The sequence below is a fragment of the Coloeus monedula genome (genome assembly GCF_965178545.1).
Source record: "Coloeus monedula genome assembly, contig: HAP1_SCAFFOLD_293, whole genome shotgun sequence".
In the NCBI taxonomy this organism is placed as follows: Eukaryota; Metazoa; Chordata; class Aves; order Passeriformes; family Corvidae; genus Coloeus; species Coloeus monedula.
This window is the reverse complement of record NW_028120645.1, coordinates 35,890-43,006: the sequence shown is the minus strand read 5'-3', so window position 1 is coordinate 43,006 and position 7,117 is coordinate 35,890. Positions and strand designations below refer to the sequence as shown.

At 55.0% G+C, this 7,117-nt stretch overlaps 1 pseudogene across 1 annotated transcript; it reads left to right on the top strand.

Moving 5' to 3' along the window:
* The first annotated feature begins 2,633 nt into the window (after positions 1 to 2,633).
* Positions 2,634 to 3,535, top strand: LOC309585769 (olfactory receptor 14J1-like; annotated as a pseudogene). The gene has a single exon. The product of its transcript is annotated as an olfactory receptor 14J1-like (transcript).
* The last annotated feature ends 3,582 nt before the right edge of the window (positions 3,536 to 7,117 follow it).

Below are 7,117 nucleotides of genomic sequence, written 5' to 3'. Positions count from 1 at the left end.
CCAACGCTGGGGCTCTGTGCTTCCTTTTTATGGAAAAGACTCGTCCTGCTTGTCCAGGCACAAACGGCCAAAATTGGGATTCCACCTCCTGAATTCCCAATATCCAAGGGCTGCTCCCAGACAAACCTGCCAGGACAGACAGATGTGGCTGGCCTTGGCCTCTGGTGGCTGTGTCTCATCTGCCCCTGAAACCCTGGGGCTCGGTGCTGCCCTTCCTCTGGAGACCACTGTGACCCTGCGTGGCCTCGTGGAACCCAGGGGCCGTTGTGACCCTGCAGGGCTGGTGGCACCAAGGGGACCATTGTGACCCTGTGGCGTTCCATGGAACCAAGGGGCCACTGTGGCACTGCTGGCCCCAAAGAACCAAGGGGCCTTTGTGACAGGGCAGCTGGGGAGGCCCAGAGTGGACACCAGGAGAAAGGAATTTCCCTCCCAGGCAGGGCTGGGCTGCAACACGTCCCCCAGAAGGAGTCTGGAGCAGCCCAAGGCTTTGTGTGCCCAGGCAGAGGCAGGCAGGACGCAGAGCTGCCAGCAAAGGAAGGGGCCAGTCAGGTGGGGCAGCCGGGGGGATGAGGACAGCCTGCAGGGACAGAGGCGCAGGGCAGGGACACCGTGGGACAGCGTGGGCTGCAGAGGGCAGAGGGATGGGCAGCAGCTGCAAGGCCCTGACAGAGCCAACTTGTGCAGCCCTTTGGCCACGGCTGCTGGCCCTGGCCCTGAGGCCAGGAGGGGACAAGTGACCCCTGCAGCCCTGGGGCCTCAGGGCCTCCTTGTCCCTGCCCAGCAGCCTGGCAGGGGCTGCCCCATGGTGCTGCCCTGGGCACTGCCCATCCCCACATCCCAGTGCCCCGGCAAGAGCCCTGAGCACTGAGGGAGGGACAGGATCTGCCTTGCCAGGGGCTGGGGCTCAGGCCTTGGCCCTTTGCACTCATGGAACACAGCCAGCTTTGCTCAGCACCAGAGACACCTTTCCCTTGCTTGTCCCCACCTGCCATCGCTGCCTCCAGAGTTCTGCTCTCACTGGAACCTGGGGACACTTTCACGTGAGTCGTGTCCCTCACTGGGACCCTTTAAAAGTTAAAGAAACTTTGGACTTTGAATCTGACTTTGAGTTCCTGAGAAGTTTTTTGAAGACCCTCTGAGGGACTGAGTCTGATGTGAACAACACCAAAACCCCGAGAGGGTCATTAAAGTCCTTGTGCTGCTGCTGTGCTGCTGAGCTGGGCCAGGCTCCTGGCACAGAGGGAACTCTCAAGCTCCTGGCAACCAAGGAGAGCTTCAAAGAGGCAGCTCTGCTGAGGAGCAGCTCCTCTGCCAGCCCAGCAGGGCTGAGGGCACTGCCTGCAGGTACCTGGGAGGAGTGAGCAGAGAGCTGGCTAAAGCAGCTGGGAGGGCAGCTCTGAACTCATTCCTGGAGAAACCTTCCCAGCGTGGGACACAGTGAGTCTCTGGCTGCAGGGATCCTCTAGAGCTGGCCCATGGCACGGCTGCCATGGCTGTGAGGATGGCTCTGCTGCCGTTCCTGCCTTGGGGGAGGATGTGCTGCAGAGCGGGGCTGCCCTGGGCACCGTCAGAGGGACAGGGCAGGACGGCTCCTGCTGCCAGGGCCGGCTGCAGGCTGTGAAGGTGGGCAGCAGCCAGGGGTGCCCAGGGCTGTCCTGCAGAGCAGCTCCTGCAGCCCTGAGGGCTCTTTGCCAGGCCAGGGCATCTGCCACCTGCCAGGGGCAGCTCTCAGCCTGCCTGGCAGCTCCCCATGGGCTCTGGGGAGGGGTTGGAGGTGGAAGGAGCGACCCCCCTCAGGGCAGACTCCTCCTGCTGGGGAGGTGGTGCTGCATGGCCAGGGCTGCTCTCAGCTTTCTCCTCAAGGGAAGGGAAAGGGGCTCTCAGGTTTGTCTGTGTCACTGAGACTCCTGCACTGCCACCCTGGGCATCAGCAGCTCTGCCTCAGATCTCCCTCAGGAAGTGCCTCCTCACACTCCTCTGCCTGCAGACAGCACCAGCAGCACCTTGGCTTGCAGCATCTCCCTTTGTCTGAGCTGCCCTTCAGGCCCTGCTGCCAGGGAGATGCCCCTGGGCAGTGCCCTGTGCTGGGAGGGCTCTGCAGGGCAGCGCTGAGCCCCCAGGGCTGGGCTGGGCTCTGGCAGCACTGGCAGGGACAAGCCTTGGACACAGAGAAACAGCTGCCAGGAGGCACAACTCCAGGCAGCAGAGAGCCAGAGCAACCACAGGTGCACAGGGAAAGGGAGAAGGGTTTAGAGCAATGGTTTTGAAATTGGAGCCTTCAAAAAGTCACTTTATTTTTCAAGCCCATTTGAAGTACAATCACCCTGAAATAGAGGGAGGTGAAATGAGCAAAGGGCACCTGGGTGGGGACCAGCAAGTCTGACTGCACTGGGGCACAGCGAGCCCTGTTTTCCCTCTGGCCCCCAGTGTTCAGGCTGAGAGCAATGCTGAGGATGAGGCAGCAGCACAAACCTGAGCTCAGAAATCAAAAAGATTAGCCAAGTTCTGTCACAAGAGGAGAAGTGGTTTTGCGGGAATTCCTAAGAAAATAGCATAGGATTGACTCAGGGGAATCTGTCCCAGCTTGTCAATGCCTTCTTCCAACAGCCCACAATGCCCAGAGTGAAGGAATGTGCAACAGCAGCTCCATCAGCCCCTTCCTCCTGCTGGCATTGGCAGACACGCAGCAGCTGCAGCTCCTGCACTTCTGCCTCTTCCTGGGCATCTCCCTGGCTGCCCTCCTGGGCAGCGGCCTCATCATCAGCGCCGGAGCCTGCGGCCAGCACCTGCACAGCCCCATGTTCTTCTTCCTGCTCAGCCTGGCCCTCACCGACCTGGGCTCCATCTGCACCACTGTCCCCAAGGCCATGCACAATTCCCTCTGGGGCACCAGCCACATCTCCTACTCAGCATGTGCTGCTCAGGTGTTTTTCTTTCTGTTCTTCCTCTCAGCAGAGGATTTCCTCCTCACCATCATGTGCTACGAGCGCTACGTGTCCATCTGCAAAGCCCTGCACTACGGGACCCTCCTGGGCAGCAGAGCTTGTGCCCACATGGCAGCAGCTGCCTGGGCCAGTGCCTTTCTCTACGCTCTCCTGCACACGGCCAATACATTTTCCCTGCCCCTGGGCCAGGGCAATGCCCTGGGCCAGTTCTTCTGTGAAATCCCACACATCCTCAAGCTCTCCTGCTCCAAATCCCACCTCAGGGAACTTGGGCTCATCACTGTCAGTGTCTGTTTGCTCTTTGGCTGTTTTGTGTTCATTGTTTTCTCCTATGTGCAGATCTTCAGGGCCGTGCTGAGGATCCCCTCTGAGCAGGGCCAGCACAAAGCCTTTTCCACGTGCCTCCCTCACCTGGCCGTGCTCTCTCTGTTCCTCAGCACTGTTATGTTTTCCTACCTGAAGCCCCCCTCCATCTCCTCCCATCCCTGGATGTGGCCCTGTCAGTTGTGTACTCGGTGGTGCCTCCAGCCCTGAACCCCCTCATCTACAGCCTGAGGAACCAGGAGCTCAGGGATGCCCTGAGGAAAGTGAGGACTGGATACTTTTCACAAGTTAAAATCTTTCTATTTCCTTCTGCCGTGCGAGGAAAATGATGACTAGGATGCTTCTCAGAAGCAATAAACTCTCTCTTTCCTGCTCCAGAACCTTCAGAATGTAACTTTACAATCTTGGCCTTTTTTTTCCTCTTTGTCCATATTTTCATTGGTGCTTTTTCTTATTCTTTTTCTGGTGTTATTCTGCTTCTTATAAAGTACTGTAGTACTACTCCTAGCATTTCTACATGAACATCTACCTTTCTTTTGAAACACAAAGACTTTCAGGAGGCTTCTTCCCTGTGCATTTGAATCAAAACAAGGGGCTGTCCTGACCTTTGTGTCCAAGGTTTGTTCCTCAGCCCTTCTCTGGCTCTGCAGGGGCAGTGCCTGTGGGCAGAGCTGGAGGGAAGAGACTCCCAGCACAGCAGCACGGCCAGGGACAATGGCCCAGCCTCTTCCCACCTCTGCTCTTCCCAGCTCCACACTTCCTTTCCCAGCCCTTCTGAGGGTGCAAGGCCGGAGTGCTCGGGCAGCTCGGTCACTGTCCTGCTGCGTGTCCGTGCTGTGAGCACAGGCAGGGACAGGCCACGGGCACTGCTGGGACACAGCCGGGCTCCAGCACAGCAGCTCCATCAGCAAAGGGCATCTCCTGAGGGCAGGGCAGGAAGGCTTTGCTCTCCTCCTGAGCTGCTGCCAGGAATGTGCCCCAGGAATGCCCTGGCAAAGCAAACCCCAGTGCCCAGGGGCAGGGGGGGAGTGTGCAGGGGGGGCAGGCAGCAGTGTCCTGGCACTGCCAGAGCTCCTGGGATGGACCTGAGGGAGCAGCAGAGCAGGGCCTGGGCTGTGCCTTTGTTCCGGGCACAGCCTGGGAAGGTGCCCAGGGCAAGTGTCCCACACCAGCCCCTGCCACCAGCAATCCCAGCACTGGCCTCTGCCCTCCCCTGCAGGAGGTTGTTTGTCCCTGCACGGAGGGACACCAAGTGACCAGGCCAGCAGTCCGTGTTTGCTGTGTCCTGAGGAGCCTTCAGCAGTGCATCGAGTGGGTGTGGGGAGATGAACCCGAGTGAGCACAAACACCATCAGCAGCACTCGGGGCTGGCACAATTCCAGGGGCACAAACAGTGCCCTGAGGCCACTTCACTGCCAGAGTAATGTCCTCTGGGAAAGCACCTGAATTCTTTGCTGGGCTGTGCTGAGAACTGCATGGAGAGAAATGTCCAGGGCAGGGAGGCTCCAGGGAAAGTGCTCAGGACAGCCAAGGGCTGCACAGAGAGACACCGGAGTGGTGGGTCTGTGGGGAGAAATCACAGCTGCCTCCCTTGGGAATCGCCCCCAGGACCTGGACAGGCTGTGCTGTGTTCTGGGCACTGACCTGGAACCGAGGGATGTGGAAAAGGCGTCTGGTGTCAGGGACGTTGGGAAGGCTGGGCAGGCACTGGCATTTGTCCCTCAGGGATTCCATGAGGGTCCTGCCAAGATGAGCTCTGCTCCTCCTTGGAGCCCTTCATGGGCACAGAGGGCTGAGAGACCTTTCCAGGACAGGCTCAGGCCAAGGAGCCCTTGAGTCTCTCAGCCCCCCGTCGGTGCCTGCTGGAATTCAATCCCCCTCCCCATCCCGCAGCAGCCCCGCATTTCCCTCCTCCAGCCTTGCTCTCCAGCACAGCCACGGGGGCTCTTCGGGCTCTCGGCTTTTCCTGCAGCCACCGAGGCCAGCTGAGCTCTGCCTTCCCCACACTCAGCCCTGCCCAGCGCAGGCAATGCCCAGAAATTCCCTGTGTGTCCCTGGCCTTGCTGTCAGCCCCGGCAGCGGCTCCGTGGCCCCTCTGTGCCCCGCTGCCCCAGCCATGGTGCCCCAGCCCCTGTGCAGGCCCAGCCCAGGACAGGAGCGCTGCGGGTGGGAACGGCCCCTGGGCCCTGCTGCCCACAGCAGCCTTGGGGCTCTGCGCTGTTGAGCTTTGGACGGGGTACCCTTCCTTCCCGGACCAGGGTGAGAGAGCAGAGGAGGCTGCTGTTCTGCTGAGTTCTGTATTTCATAGTCTCACAGCTTTCTTGAAGGCAGAGTTCAAAGGGGGTTACATGATAAAGGCAAGCAGCAACAGCAACAACAGGCAAAAACAGCTTCTTCTTCTTCTTCTGTATGCTCTATATGCTTTATATGCTCTATATGCTCTATACTCTATATGCTCTAGACTCTATATTTTTCCTTGCAGAAGTGTGGATTATATTTGTTAATTGACCAATAAGAGTAACACACGATTGTAGTTTTCCTTTTCTTAACCTATCCTGGTCTAATTCTAACAGTCGTAAGCCTCACACCAGTGTTACACAGGTATTACACAGATTTGCGGATGCAGTTTCTATCAGCTCTTACTGTTTACGTGAACGCTCTGTGTAAAAAATGTGAACAGTGTCATTCTATCCATATTTTGTCTAAAGTAAAGAATTCTGTGAAAAGGTAACCCTGCTGCAGTAAGAACTGTGTTTAAGGTCTCTGCTGCAGCTTTTCAATGTTTAAGGCACTTAGCATATATTTCTACTAAAGGTTAAAAAATCTGTATTTCTATTTCACTTTGGTGTGACTTCATGTATCTCAGCTTGTCCAAAGGTTTTAATTCAACCCCTGTGCTTTGGCTTCCCTCTGGGCCTGAGTCCAGAGGAGCTTTCACTTCAACAAAACAAAACACGACAAGAAAAGTAAATGGAGTGGGAACTCATGAGAGATTGAATTTTCTCTGATTCAACTCAAGGATTGATGCCATAGACTTCTGAGTGGAAGAATAATTAATTCATTCTCCTTAAGACAATAAATCAAGAGAATAAATTAGACTTTTGTATCAGGTCTGAGTGAATAGATTGCATCCAACACAAGTTTTTCCTGTAGGATTTTTATTTTATTTTTTTATTTTCTCAGGAGATTGTATCAAGGCAGAAGAATTAAATTCAAGATATTTGTAGCAAAGAGATCTCTGCTGAACTGATTGTTCCAAATAAACATATCCCTTACCCCATATTTCCATGACCAGAAGTTTTTCTAATTTTGGACTCTAGTATATTGTACTGTATGTGTATTCAGAATACTTTGCAACAGTTAGATTTGCTTAAATTTCATTTCAGACATTTACTTAATTTTAAGAATTTGCCTCATTTCAGCCATCTTTTAAAAAGTATTTTCACACTTTTATTTTTTTTGTCTGTTACCTTTTCTGTGAGGAGGATCATCATTGGGGTTTTCTCTTGGTACCTCACTAATGCACTCTGAGAGCCATGTTCTGTGTTATTAATGTAGTAGTGATCCGGGGTTCATGGATGGCTACTGCAGGAAACTTGATGGCCAGTAGTGAAAACAGCAAAAATAATGATGAGAGGAGCCACAGACATTCTGCTGTCTGAGAACTGTAAACTGCCAAAATCAAAAAGGTCAGTGCTCTTCTGGTTCAGAATGCCCTTCAGTTGGAGCTGGAACATACTTTGGGCTAAGAGCCTGAGCACAAGAGGCTGTAGCACCTATTTTGTTCAGCAGTTCCCTATTGCCATACTCCATACTCCACTGCATTCCAGCATGTGATTTGCTGA